General features: G+C 40.4%; 1 non-coding gene across 1 annotated transcript; it reads right to left on the bottom strand.

Annotated features, from left to right (window-relative positions):
* Positions 1-984: 984 nt before the first annotated feature.
* Positions 985-1,056, bottom strand: TRNAE-UUC. The gene has a single exon. It is a non-coding gene; the product is annotated as a tRNA-Glu (tRNA).
* Between the last annotated feature and the right edge of the window lie 10,444 nt (positions 1,057-11,500).

Genomic DNA, 11,500 nt, shown 5'->3' with positions numbered 1-11,500 from the left:
GTAAGGCCCTGGGTGGGGGTGTAGGGGCAGGGCTGTGTGCGGCAGCAGGGAGGCTCTGAGGGCAGAGGATTAGGCCCAGGAGCACAACGAGCTCCCTAGTGCCTAAGTGGACAGGGAAAGCGCTGGCCCTGTTCCCTTTTGTTCCTTCGTGCCCTGCCCCCACCATCTCCACCAGGGTCTCCCCTGTCACTGCTGGACCCCAACCATGGGTGGGTCCCACTGGGTGTAGGAACTCCTCCCCTTCCCCAGTCACCCCTCAGGGCTGCTCATCTCGGAGGTCTGGCCTTTACTTTTGCTCCCCCTCCCCTCCCTCCCACTCCCTCAGGACCCACATGCCTGGAGGGGGCCTAGGTGGGCAGAGGATCAGGCCTTGGATCTCAGCAGGCTCCCCGGGCCCCAAGTGGGCAGGAGAAACCTGGCCACACTCCCTTTTGATCCTCTGTCCTCTCAATGGTCCCCCAATTTCCCCCTTCAGGTGTGGGATCCCTTCCCTTCCCCCAGCCACCCCTCAGGGACGCCAGTCCTGTCTGGCCTCCACCTCTCCTCTCCCTTCACTCCCCCCACTCACCACATCCTACCTGGTCACTGGGGGTTCCTCCTGTCCCCTTAGGTGTCCATGGTCCCCCACCAGTACCTGGTAGGTGCTCTAATTGTGCAGAGACATGAATTCTGCGTCTCCTAGTCCGCCATCTTGACTCCACCCCCCCATATTTCCTTTAATATGAGTGAAATTTACATTTTCCTTATGATTGCATTTTTTCATATATTACAGAAATATTTGTATCATTTTTTTTCTATGAAATATTTTTTCGTGTAATTTTGTGATTAATAGGTTAGTCATCTTTTTCTTACTGATTTGTCTGTGGTATAAGTAGCAAACATTTTTCTCATTTGTCTTTTGACTTATCACAATATTTTACTCTATAGATTTTTCTTTTCTTTTCTTTTCTTTTTAGCTGTGCTGTGCAGCTTGCAGAATCTCAGTTCCCTGACCAGGGATGGAACCTGGGCCATGGCAATGAAAGTGCCTCGTCCTAACCACTGGACCACCAGGGAATTCCCTACAGATATATTTTTAGTGTAGGAAAATTTTTTTCATGACCTCCAAATTTTCTATTATACTCGAGACTTTGTTCTGATATTTTACATGTATGCGTATATGCCACATGTTTTTATGTTTTAATTTTTTCAACATTTAAATTGCAATCTATCTAGAATTTAGTATAAGAAGTAAAGTAAGGCTCTAGATTCATTTATTTTTATGGATAGACCTCTGTTTTCTCAACACCAATTTTTGAATAATTGATTTTTCCCCACTTATTGAAATGCCTAATTTTTCATATTCCAAATGCCAGAATGCTTTTAGGTCTATTTTGATGTTTTGGGTCTGTTCCATTGACTCGTGTGTATTTATATGCTAATAGTGCAGAATTTTATCATTTGTATCTCTGTCAGTTATTAAAGCCAGCTCTAAATCTGTCCTTCATTGTGCTGTTGGTGATATTGGAGATGGCTCCTGTAAGTTTTTCTCCCTTGCCAGTAAAGGGTGCTTGAGGGTCATGGCAGGAGGAAGGAGCATCTCTTCCTAGTTCCTTGTAATTTTCTTGGCTTGCTCCTGTGGCAATGATGCTTACCTTCAAGCTTTCCTGGCCTGGTCTATGGTTCCCTGTTCACCAGTCTTAGCTTGCTAACATCCTGGTGGCATGATTTCCCGCATTCAGTTCTCTGCCCTGCTGAACAGACTCTGCCTGCCAGCTGTGAACTAGTTCTGGCCTGGGAAAACTCAGGGCTGGGGCAGTGACATATTTATGCTGCATTTTTTGTTATTTATCTGAAATTCAAATTTAACTGGGCATCTCTTTTGTTTTGTCTTTTTGCTAAATCTGGCAATCCTACTCAGAAGATACTCACTTCACTGAGGCATTGAGAAATAAATTAGAGAGAGAAGTACCTGCATCCTTGAAAACTTTATACTTGCTCCCTTTTGTGGGCAGGGTATGATCATAGGGAATTCTGCCACTGAAATGGGTTCCCTAATTTCAGTGGGGATGATGAGAACCTAAAGTGCCAGAGATCAAGTGGCAGCACTTAACCACAGAAGACAGGGCTGGTGCGTCTACCATAAAGGACAACAAAGAAGTACTGTAACTTGTCCCACAGGATCTTTGGTGTGCCTTGTGCTCCAGATGGGAAGTCTACTAGTGTATTAGTTGATCTATATAACATAAAACTCTATCTATGGCTGTTAGAAAGCTGACTTGCACCACCACAGTGGAGAATCATAGCCTCTCACTTAGTTTCTTGACTTAAGTCAATTCAGAAACCCCCAAATTCCTTGGTTGGAGGGTAATCTGTGTCTTGTCTTGTTGAAGATTGGAAGTACGTGATGTAAATTATTCTCCAAGCCTTCTGCAAAGGATTTAGAGTGGGGCTTCCCTGGTGGCGCGGTGGTTGAGAGTCCACCTGCTGATGCAGGGGACACGGGTTCGTGCCCTGGTCTGGGAAGATCCCACATGCTGCGGAGTGGCTGGGCCCGTGAGCCATGGCCACTGAGCCTGCACGTCCAGAGCCTGTGCTCCGCAACAGGAGAGGCCACAATAGTGAGAGGCCCGCATACCGCAAAAAAAAAAAAAAAGACTTAGAGTGACTGTACATTGGATAAAATGAAATACCCAGATCTTTGGGGGATTACTACACATTGGCTCTGAATTGACTAATTCCTGGGGTCCCAAAATGCCATTGTCACCCATCAATCCAAGTGGAGGCTATGATTGCAGGTAACAGATGATGTCTTAATTTAAGTCTGACTAACAGTGAACACGTATATCCAAGGACCCACCTTGTGTTTATTTCTCCAGTTCTTGAATGTATAATTGGGATAGACATGCTTAGCAATGGATGGAATCCCCACATTGGATCTCAGACCCTGGAACTTCCTTCTACTTCCTACCAAGATAGTGAACCAAAATACAACATGGCATCCTCAGGGAAACTGCTGATATTAACATCATCAAAGACTTGAAAGAAGTAGGGGTAGTGACCTATCATTACCCCATTTAATTTACCCATTTCACTTGTTCAAAAATAGGACAGGTCTTGGAGAAAGAGTACAGACTGTCATAAACTTAATCAGGGAGTGACTCCCAATTCCAGTTCCTGTCCCAAACGTAATATCTTCACTAGATCAAATCAATGTGGTCTCTGGAACTTGGTTTCCAGCTTCAATCTGGCAAATGCCTTTTTCTCCATAGGAATTTGCAAGGACCACCTTGAGCAGTTTGCTTTTACCTGTATGGCATGGTTTACTTGCACAGCCTTGTCTTAGGGCTCTGTCAGTTCTCCTGCTCCTTGCTGTAATACAGTTTATAGAGACCTTGATTATCTTCACATTCCACAATATACATTGTTCTATTAGATTGATGATATACACTAACTGGATCTGATATGCAGAAAATAGCAAGCACTTCAGATGACTTAGGAAGACATATGAGAACTACAGAGTAGGAGCTAACCCCATGACGAATCAGTATCCCACTACTTCAGTGAAATTTGAGAGTTCAGTACTCTTGGGAGTGTTGAAATATCTACTCCAAGATGAAAGACCAGCTTTTGCACCTTATACCCCTGCCACTAAAAAGAGGTGTGATGCTCAACGGGCCTTTTTGGATTTTGGAGGAAATATATACCACATCTGAGGGTGCTGCTTTGATCCACCTAGAATCTAAGAGAAGGCAATCTGCTCCACAACCTGACAGTGGATCCACCAGATCCACTAATACTCATGATGTATGTGGCAAATACAGATGGCATATGAACCTCTGGCAAGCACTGATAGAGAATCACAGAGAAGACCTAGGATTTGGGAGCAAATTAATTTCAGATAACTTTTTTAATTTTGAGAAACAACTTCTGGCTTTCTAATAAACATTGATAAAGATGTTGAATCCCTGATCATGGCACATCAGAAGACCATGTGGCCTGAGCTTTCTATCATGAATTGGGGTTTTCAGACCAGCCTAGCCACAAGGATCACTGTGCATGGAAGCAATATATCATCAGTAGGACATGGTATATAAGAGACCTAGCTTGGGGATCAGCAGAAACTCTGCAAGCCAGAATGGTATGGCAGGACATATTTAAAGTGATGAAATGGAAAAACCTACAAACAACATTACTCTACCCAGCAAGGATCTCATTCAGATTTGACAGAGAAATTAAAACCTTTACAGACAAGCAAAAGCTAAGAGGATTCAGCACCACCAAACCAGCTTTAAAACAAATGCTGAAGGAACTTCTCTAGGCAGGAAACACAAGAGAAGGAAAAGACCTATAATAACAAACCCAAAACAATTAATAAAATGGTAATAGGAACATACATATCGATAATTACCTTCAATGGAAATGGATTAAATGCTCCAACCAAAAGACACAGACTGGCTGAATGGATACAAAATCAAGACCCATATATATGCTGTCCACAAGAGACCCACTTCAGACCTAGGGACACATACAGACTGAAAGTGAGGAGATGGAAAAAGATATTCCATGCAAATGGAAATCAGAAGAAAACTGGAGTAGCAATTCTCATATCAGACAAAATAGGCTTTAAAATAAAGACTATTACAAGAGACAAAGAAGGACACTACATAATGATCAAAGGATCGATCCAAGAGGAAGATAGAACAATTGTAAATATTTATGCACCAACATAGGAACACTTTAATACATAAGGCAAATGCTAATAGCCATAGAAGGGGAAATGGACAGTAACACAATCATAGTAGGGGACTTTAACACCCCAATTTCACCAATCTACAGATCATCCAAAATGAAAATAAATAAGGAAACACAAGCTTTAAATGATACATTAAACAAGATGGACTTAATTGATATTTATAGGACATTCTATCCAAAAACAACAGAATAAACTTCCTTCTCAAGTGCTCATGGAACATTCTCCAAGACAGATCATATCTTGGGTCACAAATCAAGCCTTGGTATATTTAAGAAAATTGAAATCGATCAAGTATCTTTTCTGACCACAATGCTATGAGACTAGATATCAATTACAGGAAAAAATCTGTAAAAAATACAAACACATGGAGGCTACACAATACACTACTTAATAACCAAGAGATCACTGAAGAAATCAAAGAGGAAATGAAAAAATACCTGGAAACAAATGACAATGAAAACACGATGACCAAAACCTACGGGATGCAGCAAAAGCAGTTCTAAGAGGGAAGTTTATAGCAGTACAATCCTACCTCAAGAAACAAGAAACATCTCAAATAAACAACCTAACCTTACACCTAAAGCAATTAGAGAAAGAAGAACAAGAAGACCCTAAAGTTAGCAGAAGGACAGAAATCATAAAGATCAGATCAGAAATAGATGAAAAAGAAATGAAGGAAAATGATAGAAAAGATCAATAAAACTAAAATCTAGTTCATTGAGAAGATAAACAAAATTGATAAACCATTAGCCAGACTCATCAAGAAAAAAAGGGAGAAGACTCATACAAATAGAATTAGAAATGAAAAAGGAGAAGTAACAACTGACACTGCAGAAAAAGAAAGGATCATGAGAGACTACTACTACAAGCAACTATATGCCTATAAAATGACAACCTGGAAGAAATGGACAAATTCTTAGAAAAGCAGAATCATCCCAGACCAAACCAGGAAGACATAGAAAATATAAACAGACCAATCACAAGCACTGAAATTGAAACTGTGATTTAAAATCTTCCAACAAACAAAAGCCCAGGACCAGATGGCTTCACAGACGAATTCTGTTAAACATTTAAAGAAGAGCTAACACCTATCCTTCTCAAACTCTTCCAAAATAGAGCACAGGGAGGAACACTCCCAAACTCATTCTACGAGACCGCCATCAGCCTGATACGAAAAGCAGACAAAGATGTCCCCCAAAAAGAAAACTACAGGCCAATATCAGAAATGAACATAGATGCAAAACTCCTCAACAAAATACTAGCAAACAGAATCCAACAGCACATTAAAAGGATCATACACCATGATCAAGTGGGGTTTATCCCAGGAATGCAAGGATTCTTCAATATACGCACATCAATCAATGTGGTACACCATATTAACAAATTGAAAAATAAAAACCATGCGATTATCTCAATAGATGCAAGAAAAGTTTCTGAGAAAATTCAACACACATTTATGATAAAACCTCTCCAGAAAGTAGGCATAGAGGGAACCTTCCTCAACATAATAAAGGCCATATATGACAGACCCACAACCAACATCATTCTCAGTGGTGAAAAACTGAAACCATTTCCTCTAAGATCAGGAACAAGACAAGGTTGCCCACTCTCACCACTATGATTCAACATTATGATTCAACAAATTTTAGCCATAGCAATCAGAGAAGAAAGAGAAATAAAAGAAATCCAAATCGGAAAAGAAGAAGTAAAAGTGCCACTGTTTGCAGATGACATAATACTATACATAGAGAATCTTAAAGATGCTACCAGAAAACTACTAGAGCTAATCAATAAATGTGGTAAAGTAGCAGGATACAAAATTAATGTACAGAAATATCTTGCATTACTATACACGAATGATGAAAAATCTGAGAGAGAAATTAAGAAAACACTCCCATTTACCATTACAACAAAAAGAATAAAATACCTAGGTATAAACCACCTAAGGAGAAGGACCTGAAAAAGACCTGTATGCAGAAAGCTATAAGACACTGATGAAAGAAATTAAAGATGATACAAACAGATGGAGAGATATACCATGTTCTTGGATTGGAAGAATCAACATTGTGAAAATGACTATACTACCCTGAGCAATCTACAGATTCAATGCAATCCCTATCAAACTATCACTGGCATTTGTCACAGAACTAGAACAAAAAATTTCACAATTTGTATGGAAACACAAAAGACCCTGAATAGCCAAAGGAATTTTGAGAAAGAAAACCAGAGCTGGAGGAATCAGGCTCCCTGACTTCAGACTATACTACAAAGCTACAGTAATCAAGACAGTATGGTACTGGCACAAAAACAGAAATATAGATCAATGGAACAGGTAGAAAGCTCAGAGATAAACCCATGCACATATGGTCACCTTATCTTTGATAAAGCAGTCAGGAATGTACAGTGGAGAAAGGATAGCCTCTTCAATAAGTGGTGCTGGGAAAACTGGACAGGTACATGTAAAAGTATGAGATTAGAACACTCCCTAACACCATACACAAAAGTAAGCTCAATATGGATTAAAGACCTAAATGTAAGGCCAGACACTATAAAACTCTTAGAGGAAAACATAGGCAGAACACTCTATGACATAAATCACAACAAGATCCTTTTTGACCCACCTCCTAGAAATGGAAACAAAAGCAAAAATAAACAAATGAGACCTAATGAAACTTACAAGCTTTTGCACAGCAAAGGAAACCATAAAGAAGACAAAAAGATAACCCTAAGAATGGGGTACAATATTTGCAAACGAAGCGACTGACAAAGGATTACAAGCAGCCCATGCAGCTCAATATCATAAAAACCAACAAACCAATCCAAAAATGGGCAGAAGGCCTAAATAGACATTTCTCCAAAGAAGATATACAGATTGCCAACAAACACATGAAAGGATGCTCAACGTCACTAATCATTAGAAAAATGTAAATCAAAACTACAATAAGGTTTCACCTCACATCAGTCAGAATGGCCATCATCAAAAAATCTAGAAACAATAAATGCTGGAGAGGGTGTGGAGAAAAGGGAATCCTCTTGCACTGTTGGTGGGAATGTAAATTGATACAGCCACTATGGAGAACAGTATGAAGGTTTCTTAAAAAACTATAAATAGAACTACCATATGACCCAGCAATCCCACTACTGGGCATATATCCTGAGAAAACCATAATTCAGAAAGAGTCATGTACCACAATGCTCATTGCAGCACTATTTACAATAGCTGGGACACGGAAGCTACGTAAGTGTCCATCGACAGATGAATGGACAAAGAAAATGTGGCACATATATACAATGGAATATTATTCAGCCATAAAAAGAAATGAAATTGAGTTATTTGTAGTGAGGTGGAAGGACCTAGAGTCTGTCATACAGAGTGAAGTAAGTCAGAAAGAGAAAAACAAATACCGTATGCTAGCACATATATGGAATCTAAAGGGAGGGATGGTTCTGATGAACCTAAGGGTAGGACAGGAATAAAGATGCAGATGTAGAGAATGGACTTGAGGACACGGGGAGAGGGATGGGTGCGCTGGGTCGAAGTTAGAGAGTAGCATTGACATATACACACTACCAAGTGTGAAGTACATAGCTAGTGGGAAACAGCTGCGTAGCACAGGCAGATCAACTCGGTGCTTTGTGACCACCTAGATGCATGGGATAGGGAGCACGGGAGGGGGGGGATATGGGGATATATGTATGCATATAGCTGATTCACTTTGTTATACAGCAGAAACTAACACAACATTGTAAACAATTATACTCCAATAAAGATGTTTAAAAAATGGAAATATAAATTAAGACTACAATGAAATGTGGTTTTTTGCCTTTCAAATTGAAGTGCTGAGCAAAAAGTTGTATAACATATTGTGATAGGGTGTCGAAAAATAAACTCACACACATTGGGTGGGGGTGAAATATGATACAACTTAAACCATAGGTAGTTTTGCAAAATTATTAAAATTACATGTACACACACTCTTTCACTCAGCACTTGTACTTCTACAAATTTTACCATTGATATACTTGTACCCATTGCACTATTTGTGTTAGCTAGTGATTGAAAGTTACCTTCAATGTCTGGTATGGCTTGTCCCCCTAAAATTCATATGTTGAAATCCTACCCCCAAAGATGATGGTATTAGGAAGTGGGGCCTTTGCGAGGTGCTTAGGTCATGAGGATGGAGCCCTCATGAAGGGGATTATTTTATTCTTATAAAAGACAGCCCACAGAGATCCCTCACCCCTTCTATCATGTGAGGACACAACAAGAAAGTGCGAGCTATGTACCGAAAAGAGGGCCCTCACTTGACCATGCTGGCATCCTGACCTTGGGCTTCCAGCATTCAGAACTGTGAGAAATAAATTTCTGTTTTCTATAATCTACCCAGTCTATATATAGCAGCCTAAAGGGACTAAGACAATGTCCATTAAGGTGGGATTGGTTAAATGCTTATGATATGTCCATTCAATGGAATACGATGTAGCTCATTAAAAAAAAAAAAAAAGCCAGCTCACTGGGGATGTGGAATGATGTCCAAGAAATATTTTTAAGTGAAAAAAATCAAACTGCAGAAAATTTGCATAGTATTATACTATTTCCATAAATATTTATGTGTGTCTGTAAGCATGAGATCCCTGGAAGGAGACACAAGAAACTGATAGTAATGGTGGTTTTCTCCAAGGAAGTGAAATATTGAACTGTCGGGAGCGGGTGTGAGGCATACTTGAACTGTGTCTACATTTAGATACTTTCTGAATTTTGTATCATATATATTACCTATGCAAAAATATGTCATTTTTATAAATTATTTTTAAAAGATTACAGTATGCTGGTGTGGCTTGCTGCTGCAGTTGCTGGATTCCATTGCTAATTGGATTTTAAGGAACACAGTTTGGCAAGGAGCCTCCTCTCCATACCACGCCTGCCCTTCCCGTTCAAGGGTCCAGGCAGATGACGTGCGTGAGGCCCCTTGATCCTACACAGACCCGTGTCCTGATCTGTTCCGCAGACACAGTCACTCATGTTTCTTGCCTTTCACTGACTGTTGGCAACACACTTTGTTGTTGGCAGGCTGTGGAGAGCATTCATTTTAGCAGGTGCTGCTTGAATATCTGTGCTACGTAGTGACACAGGCTCAGTAGGAAAGGACTTTTCCAGTCCATGGTAAATATCATTTTGGTTCCATGAAGAGGCCCTGGTCCATGATACATTTCAAAAAGAACACTGCCTTCTACATGACAGCTTCATTAAGCTGTTGCCTCTACTTCTGAGCAATGATTGATATGCAAGAGAGAGAGGTGTTTTTGTTAATCACATAGGGTCACAAAATACCTTAGTTTTGTGTAAAATAGGTGCAACGAAGGATCCTTTTATGCCCCACCACCTGTAAGGAGTATAGAACACTTTGGTTCAGTATCGTTTTGTGTTTGCTTCAGAGATATAATGGATGCCTTTCACAATATATCAATTCCAGAGAAAAGATTAACTGACAACAACGTCTTCACATCCATCAACTTTTTCACTTGGGTCTGCTCTGATTCCAAAGACTGTTGCCTGAAGCTTGCTTTGTTTTCCAAAGTTTTACCTTTTTAAAACAGAAACTCACCCTGGTAACCAGCAAAATACTTTGAGTTCAAGAGGATTAACATACTTTTAAAGAGTAAGCCGACTTTCAACCAGGTAACTCTTTGCTGTCACCAAAGTCCTTCAGGCTCACCTCAGCTCTGACTCAGTGTGGACTTCAACTGGAGAACACATCGTTAAAATCCCAATTTAAATATCATCTCCTCTCTGAAGTATCTACCAACTCACCCAAGTAGAGTTACTCTCTCCTTCCTCTGAACTTTCAAAGGAAGTTTCATGCCCAGACCTCAACTAAGACATGTATCACATGGTATTATAAGCATTTATTTATACTCATGCTTCCCTCTCTTGCCCTCCCTCTAGCTAATGTGAATAGCTAGACCCCAAATCAGCAGCAAAATGTGCTGTTTAACACGATGCTTGGTCCATTTTAATTACTCTGCAATTAATAAATAAATGAGGGAGTGGATAAATGAAGTGGTACTGAGCCCACTCAGAAGGAACTTTTAAATAGATGGACCCTTGGGAGAGTCAGGGAGGAGCACGGAGAATAGATTGCCTAATTTTTCTGGAGCCAGCCGGCCAGCTTTAGAGAAAGCAAAGAACGAGTACATGAGAGGTCTGCAGTCTCCCCACGAGACTGACGGGGCAGAAGGGAATACCTTCCCTCCTACAGGATAATTGGTGCTCAAATCAAACCTAGAAATCCTATATTCACTCTCCCTTTTAGTGGGAAGGCTCTCTGTCTGGCTAGATTTTCAACAGACATATTTCCAACTGCCTCTATAATCATGACCCAAAAATAAATATCATGGCAGGAGCCCATGAGGTGGGAGCACAATTTATCCTAACTGAAAATAGAGGCAGAAAGCATCGGCCCTAGTATCCTTGATACTAGAGTGGGGTTGTCATAGCAACCAGCTGAGTCACTAATGAAGAAAGAACAGTTGCACTATGACTAGGCTGACATTCTGTGACATTCTCTTATTTTACTGTAGCTCTAATGATGTCGTCAGTAGGAATGACAGAGAGAAAAGGGTCTGACCTCTCTATTAAACCTGCAACTAGCTTGACATGCTCTGCCTTTAGCCTAATGAATGTGAATTTCTGTGTACAAATTCTGCCTTGGAGAAAAGCACTTTAGGAATTTGTCTGATTCGTATATTAGACTTGTTGATTCC

The sequence above is a fragment of the Phocoena sinus genome, chromosome 3 (assembly GCF_008692025.1).
Source record: "Phocoena sinus isolate mPhoSin1 chromosome 3, mPhoSin1.pri, whole genome shotgun sequence".
Lineage (NCBI taxonomy): Eukaryota > Metazoa > Chordata > Mammalia > Artiodactyla > Phocoenidae > Phocoena > Phocoena sinus.
This window is presented reverse-complemented; position numbering and strand designations above follow the sequence as displayed.